The sequence below is a fragment of the Gracilinanus agilis genome, chromosome 1 (assembly GCF_016433145.1).
Source record: "Gracilinanus agilis isolate LMUSP501 chromosome 1, AgileGrace, whole genome shotgun sequence".
In the NCBI taxonomy this organism is placed as follows: Eukaryota; Metazoa; Chordata; class Mammalia; order Didelphimorphia; family Didelphidae; genus Gracilinanus; species Gracilinanus agilis.
Genome location: NC_058130.1, coordinates 383,366,410 through 383,394,107, shown reverse-complemented (window position 1 = coordinate 383,394,107; position 27,698 = coordinate 383,366,410).

Here is a 27,698-nt window from a genome sequence, read left to right as displayed (position 1 = left end):
TATTCATGTAGAAGGAGAGTTCTATACAGAAGTGGAGAAAGCTATAGAATGATTAGGGGTAGAACAAAGAAAATCTAGTTTCAAGTCCCTCATGTTCTGTGTGACTTTGGCCAATTCAAACACTTAGTAACTTACTTTTGAATATAGGATGCTATCTCCCTTTTGGTTTTAATTATGTTATGAAAAAACTTTGTTAAATGATTATTTCTTTCATGCAGCCTCAGAAACAAATGGTATTCCAAACATAATCCCAGCTGAATGTTCATTTATCTCAGTAGCTTTTCAGATAGTTATGTCATTACACACAGTGTTCCATATAGCTTATTCATTATACATAATCCTTGCAGTGAGGCAAATGACTATTTGCAAGGTTATTTTAAAGTTTAATATATTATAAAATTAATGCTTATCAAACACTAAACTCAGCTCTCAATGATTTAAAGAAAAATGCTGAGAGCTATGAGAATTCAAATAAATACAATAGACCATCTTGATTCTAGGGGGATAATGATAAAGATCCCTCTTTCTCTCAGTTGAGGTTACAAATGTAGAATCCTGCATATGCAGTGAGACATGGTAAGTGTAGCCATTTGTTTTACTGAGCTAAATTTCCTTTCTGCAATGGAAGGTTCTTATTAATAAAAGGGAGAGTATTTTTTAAGTACGGTAATTATTATTATTTTTTTTATTTTAAACCCTTACCTTCCATCTTGGAATCAATACATTGTATTGGTTCCAAGGCAGAAGAGTGGTAAGGGTAGGCAATGGGGGTTAAGTGACTTGCCCAGGGTCACACAGATGGTCTTAGGCCAAATTTGAACCTAGGACCTCCCATCTCTAGGTCTGGCTCTCAATCCACTGAGCTACCCAGCTGCCACCAGTAATTATTTTTTAAGAAATAAATTAAAAGGTCCGTTTCTGAAGATAGCTTAAAATCATATAAGCATAGATTGTGTTTAGAAAGAATCATAGGATATTAATATGGGATAACTTCTCTACTTTTCAAACAGAATTTGGAGACTAGAACAATAATTATTTTGTAGGTAATTGGACTCTTAACTGGAAAAATACAAAGAAATAAATTCTTTCAATACTTCTGAAAAATTTTTATATTCAGAATCTAGAGAGTATTGACAAAATCTATAAAATCAAAAATTATTCACCCCCATTATGTGGTCAAAAGATTTAAATAAATACTTTTCAGAAAAAGAAATGTAATATCAATTGCTTGAAAAATTGCTCAAAATTTCTAAAAGCAAATGAAATGTAACATAACTAATCTATCACCTTGAAACCATCAAACTAAAAAAGATGGAGAGAAATGGTTAAATTTGAGGCCGCAGGTGAAGTAGCAAGACAGAGAACCTACGGTATGCCTATGAATTCATTCTAAAAGACAATTTTAATTATGCAAAATAATATATTAAATTGTTTACATCTTTTCAGCTTTTTTTTCATCATTTTCATCCCACTGCTGAGCTTAAATACTATATAGGGATTAATGAGAATAAGAAATCATAAAAAATACCAAAAAATAGCAAAACATTATAGCATTATTCATGATAACAAAAAACAAGAATCAACCCATTTACCAAGTGATTGATAAATGGGCTGAGTAACCTGGACTATATGAATATTTTAAAGCTTTATTTAATTTAATATTTAATAAAAGAATATTTAATTAAAAGAATATTGTTCATATCCTATATGAAATAGTTAATTAAGAAATCAGAGAAAACTTCAATGTATAAATACAGAGGATACATAGGGAGGCATATAAATACATGCATACAGATATAAATGCACATGGAAATAGGCACAACCACAATGACATAAACCCTAAAAAGGCAACAAAACTCCAGTTAAATAAAATATACAACGTCGGTACCAAACTATAAAAAATAAAGAACTCCTCCTTCATTCTATTAACAATCACTGAACAACAAAAAAGAAGTAGCATTTATTATGAGTTGCAGTCATACTATTGAACACTTTTGTTTAACTGTTTTCTTGAAATGTATTTTGCAGGAAGGATTTGGCTTAGTGTTAGCTGGGAAGTGTCTCTTGTGTCCAATGTACATTAACATTTAAGAAATGCTTTATGAGAATAGAGTTTGCATATATGAAGGATATCTTTAATGGAAACGTGATAACAGACCTAGTAGGCTTTTAGAAGCAGTTTCATAAAGAGAAAAACATCTTCATGATCACATAATTGCTTGTGCAGTTCAGGGCATGCTGAGTTGCCTTCTGTTGCTTGTCAATTATTTTTTTAAAAAAGCATTTGACTTGGCAGAGCAAGATAAAAATGTAAACCTCTCCCACAATATAGCATCTTTCATTTATATTTTATAATCAACTGAAAGTCTATAATATAGGCAGCTGAAGAGTTAACTTTGTTCAATAATGCTTTGAGTATCTATGTCAAGCAAGGCATAGAAGATGGGAAACATGAACATGTCTAGTGTCATAAATGAAATTCTACACAAAGTCTAAATGGCAGGGGAGATCACAAAAGATGGTGAGATTCTATGGCATTTGTGGACAACATTGTATTCATTTCATCCAGCCTACAAATACCTTTTCCAGGTCTGTTCCATGAGACCCAGAGTCACTTTAAAAAAGTTCAGTACAGGATTCCACAAATGATATGCTACTATAATCTTGGCTTTAAGATCCAATTATACAGGACCTTTCTCCTTAATGATGAGGGAGTTGAGAGTGGAGTTGGCAAGAATGAAAGAGAAGAAAAATCTGAGTTCTTCTTGCTTCAAGTTTTGAGAGAAAAGATAGGCATCCCAACCTCTCTTCAGTCTGCTAAAGGGAGAAAAAGACCCTATGAAGAAACCAACAAATAGAATTTTTATCATACTCATTCTGAGCTTGCTACACTAAAGACTTTGGAGAATTTACTTTGGGTAAGTTCTGAACATGCTATAAATGCCCCTTACAATAGTATATGAAGAATGCATCTTGTTCAGATTATGACATCATTTGTTAGGTAGTCCCTTGTGTTAGACCATCAATATGAACATTAAATGGTGACTGAGGATAGAGGCTAGGGGTAAATACACTCAGAGGAATCACTGATCATTGTGAGGAGTTCTAGTATCAACCTAAGATGACAGGACATGAATCACTATTTTAAAGTTATCTAAGGGACAGCTTCTTTGAAATGTAATATTGTCTGTTGATGCTAGACTGAGTTTTTCAGAGACCTTGCTGCTGGATTCCTACTGCTAGATTACTGGATTTCACCAGTCACCTCCTTGCCCTGGTCACTCATTTGTTGAAGCCCTGTGTAAAAATTAAAACTAATATATAATAATAACTTTATATATTACATTTTTATAAGATTGATTTGTAATCACTTGAAGTAAAGGAATAAAAAGGTATTTATCTAACAAAATAAAAACATGTGCCCAAGATGATCTACCTGTTCAAAAGTCCTGCATTCACAGCTGCCCTCATAGGAAAAGAAAGGGCTAGACATGGAAATCCACCAAATTTATCTCCTGTCTACATCAGCACATAATGACAGGAAGTCAGTGGGCTGCTGGGTAATGTAGTTCGAAGGTCCAAAATTTCAAATTACACATCTGGTAGCTGAAATTGAATAGAAGGCAAGAAGGGGTTTAGAGACAGCATCAGCTTAGGCTAAAGTTGTAGAAAATCACTTTAGGAAGTTATTCAGTGCTAGTGACCAATGAGAGCCCAAGTAGACTAAATAAGAAGTCACAAAAGTAGCTTCTCTCTAAAGGAGCAGGAAAAAAAATGGAAGCTAAACTGAGTCTGAATTTGCCTTAAACAGAACTCTAAGACAAATGAATGGACATGTTTAAAAAACTGGAACTTCAAAGTTAAAGTCATGGAGAAGTTGGATGAAATTGGATATATGTTACTGTACATGTAATAAGCTTCAAAGATGAGTGTTATTCCGCAAATTCTTTTTAATAGAGTGCTAGGACAGAATAGTAACACCTATTACAAATTTTTAATGGGACCACAACAGCAAACCAAGAGTTAGGGCATCATTACTTATTTGCATCTCTGCCTGTGGTTTCACTATACTGCTCGATTTTTCCTTTAGAATTTCCTGATGGACCTATCTTGTCTCCAGGTCTTAGTCAATCCCTATTTGACCTATCCCCAGAAGGTGGAAAGAATCCTTGTCATCTTTTTGTTTGGATAATCATTGCTGATTTCTTTCCAATAGATAAATCAATTATTCAAAAGTAGCAACAGCTTGAAATTAAATTTTCCAACTCGAAATTTTAGGGTTGCCTAAGGACTCAACATTAGTCCAGTCAGTTTTGGTCATACAGATCTGCTTTTTTTCTTCTCCAGAGGCTTAGGAACACGTCTGTTTTAATTTGCTTATATCCAACTATGAGGTTTAGCAATCTCCATCCTACTCAAGGGGCAAACCCAGCATTCCAAGTGGTAAGGGAAGAAGAGGATAGATTGGAAAGAGAGAAGAGAGAAATGATCTCCTCTGATGCATTTCTGGTTTCTAGACAGTTCCCTAGAGGATGGTAACATTAAGAGACATACCAGTAAAGAACATGGATAATTGCAACAAGGCAGTCATAATTACTATTTCTTTGTCTTTAGGTTTATTGCTGATTTCAGAACATAATTTAAATACCACATGTTTAATTCTAGGTCATATGATCACAGAATTATAGCCCTCATTTACATGAAAAAACTGAGACTTATTGGAGTTTAATTCCCAATGCCATGTCATTAGTAATGAAGCAAAAGAAAGAATAAGAAATGAACAATGTAAGTTAATTTAAGGAAATGCAATAAGTCATGTAAAGTTATAGTAAATTAAAAGGGTTAGGATTCACTCCTTGGCCTTTGATTCTATTTTTATTATTGTTTCCATGACCTCTTTTGAGCTTTGAAAATCTTTAATAAGGGAATTTCTCCTCACTCACATTTATAAAACACTTTAATTTTACAAAGCAGCTTCCTTATAACCCCATGAAGTAGGAAATAGCAAGCACCGTCCCCATTTTAAAGATGGGAAAACTGAAACTGAGAGAAGTTTTGACTTGCCTATATTCATACAACTAGTAAATAGCATTGCCAGGAATGAAACTGAGGGTTTCTGGTATTGAAGTCTAGCACTCTTTCCATTTCATCCCTCACTCCTTCCAAGAATCTCTTTTTGTAAGGAAGATATCCTCTCTACATTGTCTTGCTGCTCCATTTTCTTAGTTGTTTCTTATTGTTTGGGTTGGATTATAATTAAAATGTCTCTGTTAATGTGATCCAAGCCTGCTTTGCTCTTCTAGAATATTTGTTGTGATTAATCCACAAGAATCTCAGAGTAAGAAAGAATCAGACTAAAAAACAGAGAATGCTAGATTGGTAGGGATTTTAGAGGCTATCCAGTTTAACTCCTTTACTGAAAGAATCCTTTCTGTAGCATCCCTTTTGCATTAGTTTCAAAGATGGGAGTAATGAATGAGTAAATCAAAGAAAGAATGAGTCAAGAATGAAATGCATTATTTATTAAATGCTTACTATGTTTCTAAGCATTATGCTCAGCACTAAAGATATATCTCTCTGATCTGTTGCCCCATTATTTATTAGCAAATGTCCTTTAATGGATAAATATACCTTCACATTGGATTTTAAAACAACAACAACATTCTGTGAGCTAATCTTACATATATGCTAGTAATACTTATTGGTTGGATGTACAATAAAGAAGTGGAGAATGAAGACATTTCACATTTCTTGCAGGCATTTGAAGAAGAAAAATAAATGTGTCCTTTTCTGTACCTATAGGTCAAGTCTCCTGCAGAAACCAGGAGTCCCAGAGCAGTTTATTAGCCATTATAGCACAAAAATGGCTTCCCAGATTTGAAATCACAAAATAAGTTCTATCTCTCTCAACGTGTCAATGATGGTTTACCAGTTTCTAGGGCAAAGCTCAATGAGGAATGATGGTATGATCCACTGCCTCTGCATCCATCCTTGAAAGGAGACAGTAAAGAAGATTAAGTAGGGTTAGAAGGTAGAGTCAGACTTACTCTATGATGGACTTTGCTAAAGTCATGGAGGATATAGGGGAACACTATGGTACAATTTTATTCATGAGGTAGGAGAGAAAAAAAACTATATATGTAAATAAAAAAGAGAGATAACTGGAGAGAGGAAGTTTACAAACTGAAGGGGAAGATCTCCTCTAGAATCCTGAGGATGGCAAAGAGCTTCCCAACAATCTGATTTTGACCTATGTGGAAACCACACCAAGCTAGGCCACAGACATATTTTTTATGTGAGATTGAGCCCTTTTCCTGGAAACAAGCCCTGAAATTGATCTTGAATAACAAGTCTTACCATGTGGTTTAGCATTCAGGTGTTTTACAACACATAAAGACAAAAGATGGGATTCCAGTAATGGGGTCCAGGAAGAGGTCATTCTGTGTCTGAAACCAAAAGAGAACTTTTGTTTAATCCATCTTTACCATTTTGTAAATTCCTTGTCAATTCCACCATAAAAAATTTATTATTCATTGCAGAGAAATGTTGGGTCTGCTCCCATGGCCTTGACTGGAGTCATGAGAAATTCCTTATCTATATAATCTCAGAGGTGAAGGTATCCAAAGGCAATAAAGAAAAAAAAAAGATAATATTGTTGGTCTAAGGCCCTGACTTACTTAAATCTTATCTCTCCCAAGTCAGTCTTCAAATGTGAAAGCATGGCTATTTTTATAGGTGAGTAACTGCCTGATATAGTCGCCTTTGAATCTGAAAGGCATAAGTTCAAGTTTCTTCTCTGATACCTTCTGATTTTACTGGCTGCCCAACAAACCATTTAATTTCCCAGTATCCTAGACAACTTGCTAAGAATATAAATTATGGGGTGTTCAAGGACCACCACCTTGGTGTGAAGGCTTGCAGAGTCCTTTTCAGGGCTGCTCACTCACCTTTGTTGTCTACCTGTCACCTCTCACCTGGGGCTCCAAGAAGTGTAGCATGTGTAGTGTCTACATCCTATTAAATCATCTCAGTGGGTGATTTAAAAAAGGTTGAGGGTAACTGAGAGGCCCCAGACTTGTCAGTGAGTTAGTGGGGCTGTCTACCCCAAGCAGGTGAAGACTTCCCCTTGAAGAGTGAGCAGATGAGAATCATTCATTCCAAAGGCCATAAAGGCAGCAAACACAAGTGCTCTGGAGTGCTTAGAGCTTGGTCAAACATCAAAGATCCTGGGGTCATCATCCACTGTATCCCAGGTCATCACCAGTCACCTTGACTTTTGTCCTGAATCTAGACTTCGATAACTCTGGAAGAAAGAGTGAGAACACTGATTTTTCATAACTTTGCCTCACTTAAATCCAACTCACACTCCAGTCAAATCATAACCTTCATAATGGCATTGGTCCTCTTCAAAATGAAGGATGAACAACAGAGCTATTGCTGAGTTGTGTTGATAGAGGGAGTTTTCTCATATAAAGTTCGTTAAACCACCAAAATCAAAGGTCTAGTCCTAAACACAAAATCTAATCTTTTATAGATATCATAAAAAGACTTTCCACAGGGCTTTTGTATTTTGGAGTATCACATGTATGAGAATGAACTAGCAGGCAGATAGGAGAGTATTGGGAAATGTTTCCATTCTACCTGACAAGCAGTCATCCAGCCTTGGGTTAAAGATCACAGTGAAGGGAACCAATTGCCTACCCAAAAATTTCATTTCTCCTTTGATCAGAGCTAATGGTGAGGAAATTTTTCCTTCATCAAGCCTAAATTTTCATCTCTGCAAGTTCCAACTGTTACTTCCTAGTTGTTGTCAACTAAAGCAAAAAACAAAGCTATGACAAGCTCCTTCCCTTTTAGCTGATTTCCTCCATAAAAAGTCACTACTACCAGATTGCAATTTTGCCTCAGGAAGGGAATAGGAAGCATTTCTAACTCCAAAAACAGGCTGGGTCATAGTCTCCTCCTTCATGTGCATAGATACTTAAGATTTTCTTACCTGTTAAAGTATAATTAGAACTGGTATTTATTTCAGAATAGCATCAGAAACAAATAAAATCATCTCAGTGGAAATGGCATTGAAGAAGAGACATTAATATCTGCATTGATGATGCACTCTTGGGACCATGGGACTTTACTCCTTTTTTTTACTTGACAATAAAATTTTTAATAATCATTTCCCAATATTTTGAAATGCATGTTTTCTCCTTCCCTTCCAGCCTTCCCCTTTCCTTAAGAAATCAGGTAATACTATATATTTCCATGTTTGTCATGTTGTGAAACAAGATATATATTTCTCTAGCTTATGCTAGAGAAAATTCATGGAGAAAGTAAAGAATGGTATGCTTCAGTTTGCATTCAGACTCATTTCCTTGGATGGTGATGGATAGTCTTTTTTCATCATGAGTCCTTTAGAATTGTCTTGGAACTTTGCCTTGTGGATAATAACTAAGTCATTCACTGTTGATCATCATATACTATTGTTATTACTGTGTGTAATGTTCTCCTGGTTTTGCTCAATTCACTTTGGATCACTTCATATACACCTTTCTTCCAGGTTCTTTTGCGATCATCTTGCTTGTCATTTCGTAGGGCACAGCAGTATTCCATTACAATCATATACCAGAACTTGTGAAGTCCTTCTCCAATTGATGGACATCCTTTCCATTTCCTGTTCTTTGCCATAACATAAAATTGCTGCTAAATAAATATTTTCCCCTATTTTGAATCTCTTTGGGTTCCAGAGACCATGGGACTTTTCCATCTGACCTACAGCTGAAATATTCCATATGTGTTGTCTCTCATCATTGGAATGTGAGCTTCTTCAGGACAAGGACTGTCTTACATTTTTATTTGCAACCCCAGCTCTTAGTAGAGTGTTTTGTAGTGCCTGATAAATTCTTTATTCACTCATTTATTCATTCATGTAGCACTATAAGATTTGCAAGTTGCTTTAAGTGAAAAAGCATATTTCATCTATATCCATTAGGTATAACAGATTATACATATATATGTATATACATATACACATACATACATATATAAAACAGATATCACCATTTTAAAGAAAAAGTGACTTGACCAAAGTCTAGGTTAACATCTTAAAAATCTATTTGAATAGCAAATAATAATAATACATGGAAGTTTTATATTGCTTTAAAGTTTTTAAGGTGATATATATGAATATGGATATATGAATATACATATATACTATCTTTGTTAAGTCTGACAGCAATCCAGTGAGATGGAACTTATGTGTATTATTATTCACATTTTCGACAAGGAAACTAAATCTCTATTAAGTGACTTGCTCATGGTCAAATATCCAGATCTTCCCTGACTCTAAGTCCAGTATATTATCTATTACCTCATCCATTCAAAAAAAGTTGCTTGGTCTTAGGATATTTTCTTAATAAACAAGGGACAGAGCAGAAGAAGATTGTGGTTTTTTGAAAGGCATACACAGAGAGAATGCTAAAATGTCTATCACCAGTGTCTTTTACCTTGTATCAGAAATAGTTATCACTTTATCAGTGAACATTTCATTAAAGAAGAATTATCAGTATTTGCTTTACACCCATATGAAAGGCCTTCCATCCAACTTACAGGTGATCCCTCCTATAAGTGCTCCTTGAGAAAAAGGACTGTCTTGCTCTCTTGTTTGAATTCTCTTCATTTAGCACAGTGCTTTGAGCATATTAGATATTGATAAATATTTTGTGCACTTATTCATGTAACTATATAATGCTGCAGATTTGAAGGATTAGAGTTGTTCTTAAAGAGGAACTTCCAGGGGCCATGTCCCACCTCATGGGCTTTAGCTACACAGTAAACGTCTAACTCTTTTTTAAAATAACAGATCTGATTATTTTAGCATTCTTTTTTTTCTTTTTCATGTGCCTTGGTAAAGTGCAGAGAATGCTGGATTAGTCATGGATTCTGGGACTTGGCCTAGAGTCCCATCTTGACTACATCTACAAGCCACCATGTGAACTTGAGCCATGATCTGGTCCATGCCTTCTGACTTGTCTATCTCATTTTCATAGTCCTAATAATCTTCCTCTCCTTTTCATCCATAGTTAGTTCTTCTTTATGGACTAAATTTATTATTTAAACTATGCATATATTTGGTCTCTTCTTTGTGATGTTTTTTCCTAGTAAAGAGGAAGATTTACACTTCATTAACAAATTTCTCTCATAAATAGGATCTTCCAAGTCATTGAACAGAATGAAATATTTCCATGAGAACACTCTTGAGTATCCCTCAGCTGCTGCAAGTCTATGAGCCCCTGCTTGGACTTTTATAAGCACCCCAAAGACCTACATCATTTAACAGTTCCATTCAGTGGAATCTTCTTGATTTCTAAGGAACATTTTGGCAGTTCTTTCTCCTTCACTGCCTTTTCCATTTTATATATTGCCTCTAAGCAAGTGAAATCAGCATCCATATTCACTTCACTTAGTCTGTAAAATAAATGTCTTAAATATATGCAAAAACAAATCAACTACCCATCCTAGGGCATCCAGGTTGGTGGTAGTCAGCATATAAAATCTTTATAAAAAGTTACTGTCTGCCATAATTCTAACCATTACTCCATAGATGAGGCCATGAGATTTGTTATAAACTACCCATTTCAAGACTATCTTATGAGCCAGACAGCTTCATTTATTAGTCTCCTTTGAATATGCAATGAAACAAATTTTTGGTTTTTAAAAATTTGATGCAAGCAAAGTCTGAATATATATATTATCTCAGACAATGTTATTTAGCAGTGATGCCATGAATATAGTGTACCAAAATCCCACCATAACATCATGAAATCCAAATATGACATCATCAAGTTGATTATCTAATGTTCTGACATAACCTTTGAGGTCCAGTGATGTTAGATCTTCCTAGACCCCTTTCAGTATTTTTTATCTTGTGTTTTTTCAAAACTTTGCAAAAAATTATCATCATATAGCAGCTGCTAACTTAGTCAATATGCTAAATGAAGTCTCTTCCAAACTATAATTTCTATTAGAATTTTACATACTTTGCAAAGTCTTGGTATCCACATTACAATTACTCATCTTTTAAGTCAAAGGAAATGTCTTTAGAAGATGATTTCCAATGCAAAATCTAAAAGAAAGAGACAGTAAGGTGTCATAGATAGTGTTGGGCTTAGAATCAGCAAGGCTTAAGCTCAAATCCTGACTTGGATATTTATTTATTTATTTATGAGTTGATTCTTGGCAAATAATAAAACCATTTTGGACTTGGTTTCTTTGTCTATAGAATGGGGAGGATGGGAATTATACTTGGTGATCTGCCTTCTAACTATAAATCTGTCATCCTATGGTCTACTAGTTCCTCATTCTTTTACCTCCTGGTCATTCCTCTTCTCTGAAGCTATAAAACAGCTCCAACACATAATAGAGATTCAAACAGCAAGATTATTTTGTCATAAGATCTTGTAAATTGAAAACTCTGGGAAACTCTCCCATTGCAAGAGCCTGCTGAGACTAGCTTATTTTAATATAGCATTAATAAGCACTTCATCTACAGTTAATTAAAGTCAATCAAACTAGATAGACTCCTTGCTCATTGGTACCATGGTCTCAGTCACTTGGAACAGTTCATACTCTTGGATACTTTCAACACTAGATGGTACAGTGGAGAGGGCCTGAAGTCAGGAAAAATAGAGTTCAAATCTGATCTCAGACACTAGCTGAGTGACCCTGGGCAAGTCGTTTAAACCTTTTGCCTTAGTTTCCACATCTGGAAAATTAGCTGGCTAAAGAAATGGCAAAGTTCTGCAGTATCTTTGTCAAGAAAACTTCAAATGAGGTCACAAAAAGGCAAACTTGACAGAAATGACTGAACAACAAATATTTTAATGAGATTAATGCCTAAATTGGTTTGTTATCCATTTCATTCACTATGTATATCTCTTCTCTCCCCCCCTTCCTTTAATTCAATTAAATTCAATACAAGGAGCACAAATTAAGTATCTATTGTGTGTCAAGTTCTGGAGATACAAAGATTAAAGATCGGATAGTCTCTACCTTCAAGGAGCTTATGTTGTCTCTTGACAGTCTCCCTCATTTCTTATAGCTATTACTTATATTCCCCTTCTCCAAAAAATCCATATCAGATGCATTCCAGCATATTACAGGAAATAATGTTTCTGTTTTGAAGTTAACAAAATTTCACACCTCTCAAGATTAATTTTTCACATACTGATTAAACTCACTATCAATTATCCCTTTAATAAGACATTTAATTATGTGATTTTCCCAAATGCTTTTTGTTTCCAAAAAGCTCTTTAGCTTCTGAAGTTTCCAATAAACAAACCCATATTTGCTTATTCACACTCAGGCAACTTGGATAATAAAAAGAGGTTCTTTGGCATACTGATTCACTCCATAAAACTTTTCTTTTAACTCAGATGGTTGTAGTACTTTGTCATATTTGATCTCCAGGGCTGCAAAACACTCTGTGGTGGTTGTCCTGCTACCACCTCCACAAGATACAAGCAGTGCAGTCAGAAGCAAAGTACCAATTATTCCTCTTCTTTTTATGTTTACAGAAGCATTATTGTCCTCATTATTTGCTCCTTTGCTAGAATTTTATATACCAGGAGTTCAGTTTCTTTTCCTTGGTTGGCACTCCCTCCGGGCAAGGAGTTGTTTCTTGTGGCAATTAGTCTAGTGGTAACCTAGCCCAACTTTTAAATTCTACATTTCATTTCATAGCTAATCTTTATGACAGCAATCAACTCTCTAGCCAAATCTAGCATGCTCTAAAAACTATCTTAACAACAGACAGTAAAAGTTTTATGTATCATGTTGCAAACTATACATGGTACAATTTGAGTAGAATTATGAGTAGAAATTATGAATAGAAAGTAAATTCAAAATCTAGCTTTCAGTAGATTTTTATAGGATCATGTCTTATGAAATCCTTTCAGTTCAAGATATATGTCCAGAAACCTAACCCAGATCCATTCTATTTCCAGTCCAGGAAACATCTTTTTGGCTCCCTGGGAGTTCTGGAATACCTTGAAGATAATCAATTCAACTTCTTCACTTTATAAATGCATAGCTGAGCCCTAGAAAAGTTATATGACTCACCTAAAATTTTATGGCTAATTAAGGTCGCAGTGAGGATTTGAACCTCCTGATTCCTAACTCATCCCCTCTATTTCCTCTGTTTATCCATTAACATTTAACTTAGAAATGGAACATCAAATTGGTCATGTTTGGTTTTTCAGATTTCTGAGGTCTACAAATGCAAATGAACAAAGTTAAAGTTATCAGAAATTAAATATTATTATCCATTTATAGTTGTGATGAAAGAGGCGAGAGGTAGTGATTTCAGAAGATATAGATGAGACATTAGCATATGTTGTGCTCCTGGGCAGTGTCTTCTGATGAATTCATGCAAAAGGAGTAGCAAAGGCCATACCTCTCACTCAAAATTTTATGGCTAGTTAATGTCAGAGCTAGGGCTTGAACCTCTTCATTCCTAACTCATCTACTCTGTTTTCTCTGTTTACCCCTATGGCTCCATGGACACCAGACACTGAGGACTACATCACTGGTACAAACTGTTTTTCCCTGCCTATATGGGCTGGCTGAAGGCAGAGCCAAGGTGGGGAAAATGTGTTCATTCCTCAGAATTGCTGGGCGAAGTTAATACTATTCCCCACCTAAAACCCAGTCATATTGCCTTTCTTTCTGTCTTAGCAATAGCATAAATTAGAACTGTGGTAGGTCAGAAAAGGGGAAATAATAATTCAGCTAAAGTAATAGACATATCAACAGAGTCTGATGATACATGCAATATTTCATACCCTTAGTTCGCCTATCTTTACAAAGAAAGGAGAGAGAAAAATTTACTTCTGTCTTCTTTAGGCCCAACTTTGTTCATCGTAATTATCCAGAATTTAGTTTGTTGCTTTATTTTATTTTATGTTCTTTCTTTTTACATTGTGGTGGTCATTATATATATTGTTTTTCTGATTCTTAAATTACTTTGCATCAGTCATATAATTCTTCATATTTAACCTTTCTTATGGTGTAGAAATATAACTATTATATTTAAGTACCATATTTTAAAAGCTATTTTATAATTTATGAGCATATGTTTCAACCACTTCAGTGGATCAAGTGGTGGATCTGGACTCAAGAAAACCTGAGTTCAAGTCTAGTCTCAGATACTTATTGCTATGTGACCCTGAATAAGTTCATTTTTGGTAGCTAATTGACACATTAAATACAGTGCCCAGCCTGAAGTTAGGAAGACTCATCTTCTAAGTTCAAAAGTCTCAGATACTTACTAGCTGTGTGACCCTGGCCAAATTAGTTAACCCAGTTTGCCTCAGTTTTGTTGTTTGTAAAATGATCTAGAGAAGAAAATGGTAAACTATTTTTTTAAAAAAAGACAAAAATATCCTAATATCTTTGCCAAGAAAACCCCAAATGGAGTCACAAAGTATTGGAGAAAACTAAACAAAAACCAAAAAATGGAATATTTGTGCAAAATTTAGATTTCCTCTTATGAACTTCATAACGAGGTACTAATATATAATCTTAAATTTATATCTCATCATGCATCAAAGTATTTGCTTTCATGATTGGTATTAAAATGCTACATTCACTTTAGGGAAGCACCAAACATATTTTATACAAATCAAAGATTTGTATATGGAAAAGACATCAAAAGCCATATATGAAGCCTTCCCTTTATGGATCAGAAAACTGAGGCCCAGAAAGTTTAAGCAATTTGTCTAAGGTTAAATAGGTAGTAAATACCAAAGGAAAAAAAAACTGAATGAAGGTAAAGCTAGTGACTCTAAAGTAAATGCTCTTTTCATTACACCACACATAAAGAATTTAATATATAGAAAATTATACATTAGAGAGATTTATTAATAACATTTAAATATACAACACAATACTCCTCCCAAGTAGTTTTAATTTGAAACTAATGAGAATTCCTTCATTAATATAGATGCATATATAATGCAGTGTTACCACTGGTTCTTTACAAAGTCTGAATATCTTAGAAGGGGAGAAAATCTGGTAGGCTTATGATTAACTTTGGGAAATTACACAGATAATTAAGTAGAAAATAATGGTTACTGAAGTTGTCTATACTTTATTTAGACATTTGGCTTTTTTTGTAGAATTTTGGCCAATCTTATCTACTTCCAGATCACTTGACAACTTAATTGTTTGCTCAAGTCAGTTACTTAAAAACTGATGTGAATATGACAGCCAGAATCAGATGATGTACTTTCTTTGGGGGCAATTCTCTATATAATTGGAAATAATATTCATCAAGCAATTGATGTATTACTGCAACAAATCATTTAGCAGGCACACAGTGATGACCAGAAGACATTGCTTCTTCTCCACCTGCTAAAATATTCCCTTGACATAGATCTAAAGATGGAGAAGCTTCAAGGATTCCCTTGAAATGTTTCATGAGTGTGAGATTTGTACTAGAACAGACTTGGAAAGCTTATTCTAATCTTTAGCCTCTTTGACAGCCCTGAAATAAAATCAGAAGCTGGCCCTGGCCAACCCTATGTACAAGTCCCTTGAATCTGTTTCACCTAGCCAGTATCTCTGCCAAGAAAACCCCAAATGATGTCAAGAAAAGATGGACAAAACTGAAACAATTGAATTAAAACAACAAAAGCTCCTTAAGAGAATGGAGTGATTTATTTTTTGTCTTTATAGCCCTAGTGCCTAGCACAGTTAAAAAAACTACTGGCTGTTACCTGTATTACACCTCTCTGCTTTTCTTCTTTTCCAAATCCTACCCATTCTTTAAGGGTCAACTTAGTAGCCAAATCCTCCATGAAGCATTCTGAGCTCACTTCAGACCATAAACTTAAAGTACTTGCTATCTAGGATCATCATTTGACAATTAATCACATAGAGCTTCTTGAAAAATGTTAAGATGGCTAAGACTAGGAAGACATGGGAGGATAGAGTGGAACCTAACTAGGGCCAACTTGGCTCCAAAGATGTAAAGTAGTGGGAACTTCCAATAAAATTATTAGCTTTGGTTTATTATATCATTTAAGCATTGTGTAGGTATGTATATATATATGTACTTATATATATACATATATACATGCAGATATACAGTATAATAGTTTGTATACATATATGTTTATATATATAAAACACACTATTTTAAAAATGTTATTTAAAGTGTGCAAAGAGAGCCAGGAGGAGAGGAGGAAGAAATAGGAGTCCTTAGACCTTGGAACTGATATATGAGATGCATTAGGCATTAACAGGAGGAAAATAGCCATTACAACTGGACAGGACTTCAGAAATACAGAACCGGTGGAGATCTGGTTAAAATAACTAGAGAATGAAGTGAGACACTGGTAGGAAGTAATAGCACTGTTGCCATGACAGCAGAAATAACTTTCAGCTGGAGCTGGGAATGGGTCAGGATAAGGCTTTTTGAATAAAAATGAATAGTAACATCATCCCAGCATCTGAGACATGTTGAAGTGATATTTAGGGAAGGAGATAGGAGGAACAATGTCCACAAGCATCAGAGGGATGAGAGTGGGCTGAGATGTGGCTCACTGAGGATCACGAACAATATCTAGGAGAGATGAACTTCATCTATGTGCGGGCAACATATTTGTTTTCCACAGCTTTGGTCAAAACTAAGCAGGCTTAAAGTGCATAGGTGGGGGAAGATAGGTGACTTAGTGGATTGAGAGCCAGTCTAGAGATGGGAAATCTTGGGTTCAAATATTGCATCAGACACTTCCTAGCTGCGTGACCTTGGACAAATTTCTTTATCTTCATTGCCTATCCCTTATCACTCTTCTGCCTTGAAACCAATATAAAATATTGATTCTAAAATGGAACATAAGGGTTTAAAATAAATAAATAAAAATAAAAAAATAAAGTACATAGACAATTACAGGTTTCCTCTACTTTATTCTGTGTTCTCTGTCTATTATCATGATGGGGAAGGTCTTGAAGTACATCTTGCCATAACCAGTTAAGATTCCTGACCAGTGCTTACATATATTTAATGTTACAGTTTTTGAGGACAGGCTTAATCACTCCATAAACAGAGCCTTGAATGAGATATTCAGTACTCATAAGTATTTAAGTAACTATTCAAAAGTGGTTCTAGACACTTTGTGACCCAGTAAGAACCCAGTGGATAGGTGGGTGGACCATATCTTTAAAGACTGACTTTCACTACCTTGCCCAGGCCAGAATTGCAGCAGGTACTCATGGACATATCTCATTCATATCATCATTGAGGCTCTGACCTGCTCCATTTCTGGCCTCAGCAAATTAGTACCTCCTTAGGCAATTTAATCCCCCCCCCATAATCCCTCTTACTCCCAGAGGCTCTTTATATTAAAACTTAACTTAATGCAGATCCTCTATTGGTTTAGTCAACTGAAGTTGAGAATTCCTGAGTTCAAGAAATATTCCAACCACAAATTCCTCAGCAGCTGAGATAATAGATGTGTGTCATTTTAAAGAATGAACATTGGTTTTCTATATTCCTATAGGGAAGCTGTTCCATAGAGAAGAGGCAAAGACTCTTTTTTCTGCAGGTCCTAGTGAAGGTCCTTTACTAGGAACTGAATGGAAAAAATTGGCATATGGGCAAAAATTATTTGTGGCCTTAAGACCAAATGTTCCAGCTCAAAAACTAAGGAGGTTCATTCCACAGTCTCTAATAGAGAGGCTTGATTTTTATGAGGTGATCTTGGATTGCACAAATATGTGAGTGAACAGTTGTGTGTACCCACATTTAAACTATTTTTAAAATGTCATAATGAATTCAGGGAATAATCAGGAATTAAAAGAATGTTTCTAACTGATAAGAGAAATAGAATTTGGAAGAGTTTGTATACTCCTGAAGATTAGGATTTTATAAAGCAGACTATAAAATCTAAGAAGTTGACTAAGAAATGGGAGGTCTAGAATGTGAAGGAAACCTCTGAGATCTGTTGACTATCCTTGAGTTATGTGGGCATAATTAAAGTGAAGGAAGAAAATTAAGAAAAAACAATTAAGGAAGTGAAATTGTACTTGAAAGACCCATATATTGGGAAGAAGAAATTCACATGCCCCCAACCTCGTTGATGAAATCTAAGAGTAAAGTACTAATTAACGTGTTAAAACAATTCTGAAGATATCTCTATCCCCTGGTATTTTACAAAATTGGAAAAAAGTTTCCCTTTAGAAAAAAAATTGCTAGTCTTAAGACGGTTGAGGTGGGAGGGAATGTTGTGAAGTATGACCCGTGAGGCTCTACCAAAGGACAGCAAAGGCAATATTCCTCTTTCTTCCTCTCTTCAATGGACATGACTTCTTAAAGTTGCTGTTTACGTAACAGGAGACACTACATTCTGCAAGGGGCAGAATTAGAGAGTAATGAGACACAAAGCAGCTTCACACAATATGATCCGTGGAACTGAAAAAAAAAATCCAAATGTGGATTCTAAAGAAAGTTAACTCTGGAAATTTTGCAAAGAGCCATGGAGAGAAGTAGGACTTTTGCAGTTGAAAGACTTGTCCAGTAATGCCAGAGACACGAGTTGGTTTGGATACATGAATCCCCTATATTTGTGCCTTACGATCTATGTACTGTGTGTGCCCACTCTTCCCACTGATGCTCTACATATTTGTGGTAGAGGGCACTCTAGGGTTGGGGCAGAGGTGATGTATAGTCATTCTTCTTACTATGCCAACTTTGTAACTGCTTTTACCTTGAGCTATTGTGTGAGCTACTGTGGTGGAGGCTCATAAGTTCTGCATCCATGGAATGTCTTTGAACTTTGAGGTATCCTTTGGAGGACACAACATGAAAAAAATTCTTAAGTGCTAAAAGGAAATGGCACCTCAGAGAGTTTTCTGTATAATGAAGACTTTTTCAAGACATTGTTGAGTGCTCTACATATTTGCAGTGAGTCATTGCAGAGATTCACCATAAAGAACTCTATTTTTGGATGCTTTCATATTGCAATGATTTCCATCAAAAATGAATTTTTTTCTTCTTTGAATTGAAATAACACTCTTTTTTTCTGGCATATTTCCTTTATATGTCAGACTTATTTCTTTAAAATAGTGACATATCTGTTGTATAACTATATCCATTTGAAGGCTGTTATGAGCAGAATGATTGTTACATCCTTAGAATGCCTACCTAATAAGTTAACCAAGAGAACCATGTAGGAACCCATCAATGCTAATTTTTAAAAATTATTTTTATTTATTTTCTTAGATATTTCCCAAATACATAAAATCAATTTTAACAATAAAAAGTTCCAAATTCTTTCCCTCCTTTGTGACCCTTCCCCTTACTTGAGAATGCAAGGAATTTTATTTTCAATTTTATTATAAAGTTATACAAAATATATTTCCATAAAACAGAGACAAATCAACAAGAAGGAATGCTTTTTAAATTATGTTTCATTTTGTTATTGAGAGTTGATTAATTCTCTCTTGGAGGTGGAGAGTATTTTTCAACACGAGTCCTTGGAAATTGTCTTAAATTATTGTCTTGATCAGAGTAGCTAAGTCTTTCATTGTTGATCATTCCTACGATAGTGCTGTTACTATGTATAATGTTGTCCTATTTTGCATCAGTTCATATAAGTCTTCCCCAGGTTTTTCTGAAACCATCCTACTCATCATTTCTTTTAAAAATAATCCATAGCAATCATATACAACAACTTGTTCAGTCTTATCCCCTATTGATGGGTGTCCCTTCAATTTCCTTGCCACTATGAAGAGCTGCTCTAAATATTTTTGTACAAATATGTGTTTTCCTTTTTCTTTGATCTCTTTGGGATAAAGACCTGATCTGGTATCACTGGGTCAAGGGGAGGCACAGTTACCCTTTGGATACAGTTTCAAATTATTCTCCAGAATGTTTGGACCAATTAATTTTTTAAAAAATCTTTTGGCCAATGCAAATTCTTATCTTACTGTGTCACGAGTCCTGATAGTTTGTCTGGAATCTTATTGGACTGTAGATGTACAGGAATACGTTTAATTGATAGCTAAGAAATTTCAAATAAGAAACTTCAAGTGCTTAATCACTTTGGGTGGGGAAGAGAACTGAATAACTTTGTGTGATTTCTTTTCAAACTAACCTAATCATCCCAGTGAAAAGTGAGTTCAAAATTCAATTTGAATTGTTCTATGTATTGTAGGGATCCATTGCCAAAAATTCATATTTAGTATATTTTACAGAGGAATTTTCACTGAGCACAGTTTGTTTTCTCACTTGAATGTAAGGGAGTGACTTTGGCCCTCTCTCCCTTTTAGAAGTCTCTCCAGAACCAGACTTTCCATTTTGGGGGAAAATTTGATTTTCTGATTCTTTGGATCAGAGTGGATTTTTGCAAGCACCAAGACAGTATTTTATGATACTATAATTTATAAAGATTTTGTAAGATGATGTCTACTTGTTCAATTGCATAACCATGTTCAGGAGGGTAATTATAATATTTAGGCATACTAGATGCGGTAAATATGGATCTTCTTAGAAAAATGTTAATCTCTGGACTCTTTAAGAATAATGTCACATGAACTATATTGAGATTATTTAGTATAAGGCTCTAGATAAGGTGCTTGAAAGGAAAATTCATCAATCTTTCCAAGTCACTACAGAATTATTCAGAATTGCAAATATGAGTGAATGTACCAAAAGCACTCCAATTGATTTTTAGACAGGGCAGGAAATGAGGAATTAAAGTCGTAAAGTACAAAGGCATGTCTATTTCCTATTATTCTTTACAAATGAGAAGTTGTTCTGATGAAATTTAAAGAAGCAATTTGCCATTGGCTGCCAAGAATTTGGCCATATCCCTGGTAGTCCTTAAAATTCAAGTTAACAAGCCTTAAGATATTTAGGACATTTTAAGTCAGGAAGTGTCTTTGTTGAGTATGACCCCCAGTGCCTCCACCACAGAGAACCAGGCAGGGGAAGGGGAAGACTTTTGGTTCTCCTTCCCTCAGCCCTCAGCCAGGGCATTTTATAGCAGAGATATTCATCAAGTCTTAGAAGACAGGGCATCCAGTATGAACACAGAAAGTCAGGACAAGAAGCAGTTTTGAAGAACAACATCCCAGGTAGAAGAAAAGAGAGATAACTCTAGATTCAGAAGAGATCTAGACCTAAAACAGTTAGGAATTAGGCTATAGAGAAGAACATACCCAGTGAGCTCAGATAAAAGACTGGCCCAGCAGAGATGATAAACCCAGAGGGGAAAATATTACCAGAAAATATATTGAGATGCTACAGTGCCTTGGTCACAAGCTTCTCTAAATATATGCCTCATTAAAATGTATTTCATTCTTACAGTTAATGCTATTTGTATTTGTAAGAGTTTATATACTAACTTTATGGGAAGAATGTTATGTAGATTTTCTTACCATGACCATCTTAGTAACAATCTTTGCTTTGAGTAGTGTTATCTATTGGCTGACTCATAAAAGTAACCAACTAAAAGGGGTTCATGAGCTCTAATTTGGGTGAGTATATGAGAGGGACATAAAGACTACTGCTAATTTTTTCATGTGAGCGTTTATATTTAGGAAAGTTTCAAGCACTACAAATAAGGGCTTGGTTTATTCTTTTCTTGGTTGACTAGTCTTAAGAAAGCAAAGGAGAAAATATTTATAATCTTAAACTTAAAGGGTTATGGAAATTTTTTTTAAAGACTCAGTTGTTAATGGTATCTGGATGCAGATCAAAACATACTATCTTTCACTTTCTTCTTCTCTTTTCTTTGAGATCTCTTTCACAAAATAATTACTATGGAAAAATGTTTTATATGATTATACATGTAAAATCTATATCAGATTATTTACCAAATCAGCAGGGAGGCAGTGAAGGAATTTGGAATTCATATTTTTAGTGAAGGGTAAAAAAATGTTTTTACATGTAAAAATTGTAGAAAAATAAAATATTTTTAAAAGTCATTTGTTAAATATATACCAACACAACTCTGGTATAAACCCTTAAAGTACCTGCTGAATGGCTACCATCTTTGTGTCCAAATCCATGAGTTGAGTATAAGATAGGAGAAATAATCTATTAGGGCTGCTACATAAATATACATGAAAATAAAAAGGGCCTTCTTAAAAATTTACAAGTTGATTTCACATATGATGACATGATAGCATAAATTCATAGAAATTGGCTGAGGTTTTACTTCCCTCAAGCAAATAAGCAAGTTATGACTTTGAAAACTGATTTTATGTGGGGGAGAGGAGAGGAGAAAAGGGGATAGACAGATAGACTGATATATAGATATGTATATTATATATATGCAAATATATGTGTGTGTTTCTATAAATGTAAATATATTTATATGTATTGATATGTGTATACTATTATGTCATATGCATATACATATATACATGTATGTATTGTGTATATACTGAAATAAAAATAAATATGTTGATAGTGAATTACTTGGTACTTAGGTGGTATGATCTTAGGACCAGTTATCAGAAGTCCTCAGGCTTGGGAAGGCTTTCAGAGAGAAACTGATAAGCTACCCCACTGATGTAACTCAGTGTTTTATTTAAACAAGGACAGGTAGGGGAAGGGGATTGGGACAATCTAACTAGATATAGAAACTAATTCCTCCCACCAAAATCCAGTAGTATTAAATAGACAGTATCTACACTAAATCTCTACCTAAAGATGCTAGCTGCCTGTAATATCTCCTTAACCAAATTCCTCCTCACTCCCTTTTGCTAGTTCTTAGAGTAAGGAAAGGCTGGAAGATAAATAGGTCCACAGAGTCAAAAGGGAGATGTATCACAAGCAGTTGTCCTCTGGAATTTGGCAAGAGTCCTAGTAGAAACCACAGAAGAAACAGGAAACACACAGCAAACAAACAAGAACAGATTTAAATCCAGCAAGAAGGGGAGTAATGGTTTAACTCACACAGTCTATCTGAGGAATTTAGAAACAACTCTCAAACACTTCCCAGAAGGTAAAACTACTTGCAGAAGAAGTCTACACACACTGTCTCCCTCCAACTGTCCCTCCAGAGTCATTGTCTCTTCAGGGCTCTGGAATCTCCCTGCCTCTGCTTTAGTACTTCCTGCTTTCCCTATAATTTCCTATAACAGTACTCATATAACCAGAAAGATATATGTAGGAGACTATCTCTTAAATATATATCAGGTGGGAAGTTAATTTGGGAAAAATATTGTATTTCTCTCTAGAAGTTGTAAGTAAATTATATTATAGACCATATGGCAACTTCTAAATCTGTTTAATGGAGTAAATAAATCTTTACCATGATTCAAAGAAAGCCTTGAAGATATGACAGCAGGACTGGAGTGGGAGAAAAAAGGAGGAAAAGTAGGAAGGGTGAGTAACAGTAGTAACTCCAGCTTTCAATTGGAAGTTCAATAGTCCTCTGAATTTTGTAAGTCAAAGAAATTCATTTTTGAATACTAAATATTCAAGAGAACATATCTTCTTAGATCTAGCAGATATAAAATACATTTCAGCCCCAAAATAAGAGATCATAGAAACCTGTATGAAAATTGGTAAATTTTTTATCAAAGTGAGAGTGTCTATATAAAAGATTTCTCAAAAAAGAAACCTAGAATCTCAGAATTAGAGAAAAATCTAGATGTACTTTACAACATCCCCAATAAAGGGTCATCCAACAGTTCCTCGAAGTTCTCTGATGACAAGGAAAATGCTTCCAAAGAGGACCAGCAAACCTTTAGTCAGTTCTCATGATTAGAAAGTTTATATTTTTCCTTCTTGCCTAAAGCTTATATTTCCTGCCTTTTCTCCTTTGACCCACTGCTGCTAATAATGCCCTGAGGTGAAATAGAACAAATTTAAACTTCTCCATGAAACCTCTTTGTTCTTCAGGTTAAATATCCCCATTTCCTTACCCATCCTTTAGTAGCATCATCTCAATTACCTTCTTCATCCTCATCATTCTCCTCTACATTTTTACTCCCTTATCAATATCTCTCTGAGCATAATATTCCAGATACAATTTAACCAGCTTAATTTGTCAGTATTAATCCCTCCTTAATCCCCTTCTCCCACAGGAGAAGCAGTTCCTTGCAGGACCTGGGAGTTTATTTGGGTGGAGTTAGAATCCCTTAGATTAGAAATCCTTTTCCCCTTATATATATTTAAATAAATAGTTTATTTTTTCATAAACAAGAGTCTCTTTAGTGTTCCTTGTGCCTTGCATTGCTCTCCTAATTTTATTTTTACACTTTCCAATGCAGCTTAATAATTACATTTCCTTTGGAGACAGTTGTATTTTACAATTGACTCATATTGAGGAACTGAAAAAACCCTCATGTATTTTTTCCTTTTTTCCCCAGAAAACCTACCATATAATCTCATTTCTCCTATTTTCTATTTGTGAAATCAATTTAATTAACTATTTCCACAAGATTTTGTCATCTATAAATTTTATAGTCCTGTATATAAGTTACTAAAAATATATTAAATAGTATCAGGCCAAGAACAAGCTCTGGAAAACCTGCACTAATTATCTTGTTCCAAGCTTAAAAAAAATACCCTTTAATTTCTACTTTTTGCATCTACTCTTTAAATCAATTCCAAATCCCCCTAAAATTTAGCATCTAGTCAACAGGCCTCAATTCTATCCATACAATTGTCATGTTATATTTTATCAAATAATTTTCTAAAATCTAGTGAAATTACACTCATTGAAATTCCCTAGATTATCAGTTTATTATCCCTGCTAGCAGAAGAAATGAAGGTAGTCTAGCAAGACTTATTTTTGTTTAAAAAAAAAAAGGGGGGGTTGTCTAAGGGATATAGTATGTAAATCATCCTTTGAGAGCAATGAATGATTTAATTAAAAAGCATGTGTTGAGCACTTATTAGGCATGTAACCATGCTAAGTTCTTGGTATGCAAATATAAAGAAAGATAATATCTGCTCTCAAAGTACTCATGTTTTGGTGGAGGGAGTTGACTTATATAGAAGATTTAAACTACAAGAAAACTGTCATTGTTCTTTAGGTGCAGTGGCAAATCAGATGGTAATATCCCTTGGATGTTATTTCTACTGAAAAAAAATCATATCATTTTTTGATGTTGAACCATTTGATAATACTTAAGGACTTTGGTGGCAAGAACTTTCTTTTCTGAGTTTATAGTAAAATCTAAAGAAGCAGTCTTTAGCATGAATTGCAATGAGAAAAATGATGCAAAATGTTTTTTAAAGTTTAGAAAAAGTCATAATGCATTACAAACTTTCTTTTTGTATTTTTTTGTCTTACAAATGATGATTATTTATAGGGACATGTGTATCATTTTGTGAAATATAGATTTGTTGAAAATGTATTAACATTATAAACTATAACAAGATAGAATTAGTTTTTAGTATGGCTCCAATTGAAGCTACTTAATCATTTGGAGGATCAAAAATGGCTGTTAATAGCATACTATACAGAGGTAGCTAGGTAGTTCAGTAGATAGAGAGCCAGGTCTGGAGATAGGAGGACCTGGGTTCAAATCTGACCTTAGACTTCTTAGTTAAATGACCCTGGTAAGATAAGAAATTTAACCTCAGTTGCCTAGCCCTTACAATTCTTCTGCTTTGTATTAGCATTGATTCTAAGATGGAAGGAAAGGTTTTTTTTTAAATAGTGCATTGTATGGATTGTCATTGATATTGCAAGGGAATCTTACTTAAAATAAAGGCATACTTAAAATTGATATTGAAAGGGAATCTTACTTAAAATAAAGGTATACTTAAAATAAATATGTATGTATATATATATATATATACATATATATATATAATTTGATATTTTCTTTGGTGGGTTCCTAGGTGAATCATATAATTAAGAGTTAGAGCTAGAAAGGACCTTAGAGGTCATATAATACAAACCCCTTATTTACTTATGAAGAAATTGAAGCCAAGAGAGATTAAGTAATTTTCCCTAAGTCACATGGACAATAAGTAGCAGATTCAGAATCTGAATTCAGATCCTATAATTTCAAAGTCAGAACTCCTTCCATAGTAGGCTCCCTCATATTCTTGGAACCATTAAGTTAGGAAATTGGCATAGAATAATTTGGACAATTGAACCCAGAATTAAGTGATAGATTTTTTTCTTTAGTTTAAAATTGATAATTTTATTGTAGTTCTTTCCATGTACATTGCTCTAGTCACTGTGTATGTATTTTTCTAGATTCCATTTACTTCATTTTGCATCAGGTCATATAACTTGATGCCTATGCTTTTCTGTGTTTTCATGTTCATCGTTCTTTACAAGTATTCTATCCAAGTCATTTGCTGGACAGTGCTGGCCATGGAGGGGAGCACCTTCCAGTAACCCCAATTTGGAGAATTTGGGGATTTGACCTTTTGAAATAAAGGAAATTTCCTAAATAGCATACTTTACAAAGAGAGGAGAATAAAATCTATTTGACCCCTTGTAATGAGAAGAATATTGAAAAGGAATAAAAAATATTATATAGAGTGGTAAAGGACCAAAATGAGAACTAAAGAATTAACTATCTGATTAAAGTCCAGTGAAATGGCAGCTTACCTATAAAACTAAATATTTTTCTTTTACAAGAGAATCTTAGCCTATGAGAAGTCAATATGGGCTTAAAAAGGGATTTGTCAAAATATTGTGGTGTTGCTTTCCTATTGGTCCCTTTCCAAGGGGAAACCTATCCTTAAGGATGATGCTGTCTGGAGAACTTTAGAACTCCATGGAATATTGGGATGTCTAAAAGAGAGAGAATTATATATTTTTATCTTATCACTAATTAAATTTTTTTCAATTATAATTCTTCTTGACCTCTTAGAAGCATCTGACAGTGTTAACAATTTACCCCTTGAAATTCCTCTCTCAGCTTCCTTGAAGCTACACTCCTCTGGTTCTTTCTCGTCTATCTGTTCCTTCTTTGTCACATTTCTCCTTCCTCTTTTAACACTTCATAAATGTTGGGATCCTCCCAGAACTCTGTTCTTGTCCCCTCTTCTGTCTCTCATTTCCTTTGGTGATCTTATCTATTACAATGTCTTCAGTTATGACCCAAGTCAATATTTTCATTTTGGATCCCTCTTTTGGGCATCAGTCTTGCATTTTTAATTACCTTTTTTCACATGAATATCCCACTAACACCTCAATTCATCCATTACAAAACTGAATTCATAATCTTCCCCACAAAACTCCATTCATTTTTCCTAGCATCTTTATATAGCAATGCTATCACTATCATTCTGTTGCTAAATTTTGACATTTTGGTTCTTCTCTTTGACAGTTCCCTCTCCATTATTTCCTACATCAAATCAATCATTAAATCCTCTTCATTATTTCTCATATCTGTTTCCTTTTCTTTATTTTCTTGGCCAGCATCTAAGCAGATCCTCATTATCTCATGCTTAGACTATTGCACTAGCCTTCTAACCTATTTCTCTGCCTCCTTCCTCTCTATAAACTCTTCTATACAGAGAGCTGCTAGTTATCTTCCCAAAATATCACATTGTCTTGTTCACCCATCTTTAAAATCTCCAAATCAGATATTTCCAATAATTAATGTACAGAGTGAGTAACAGTATTGACTTAATGATGACTGGATGGTCTCTGATAGAAATGAAAATCTAAATATTCTAAAAACTGAAAATGAAGGTCCCGAGGCTTTGCAAA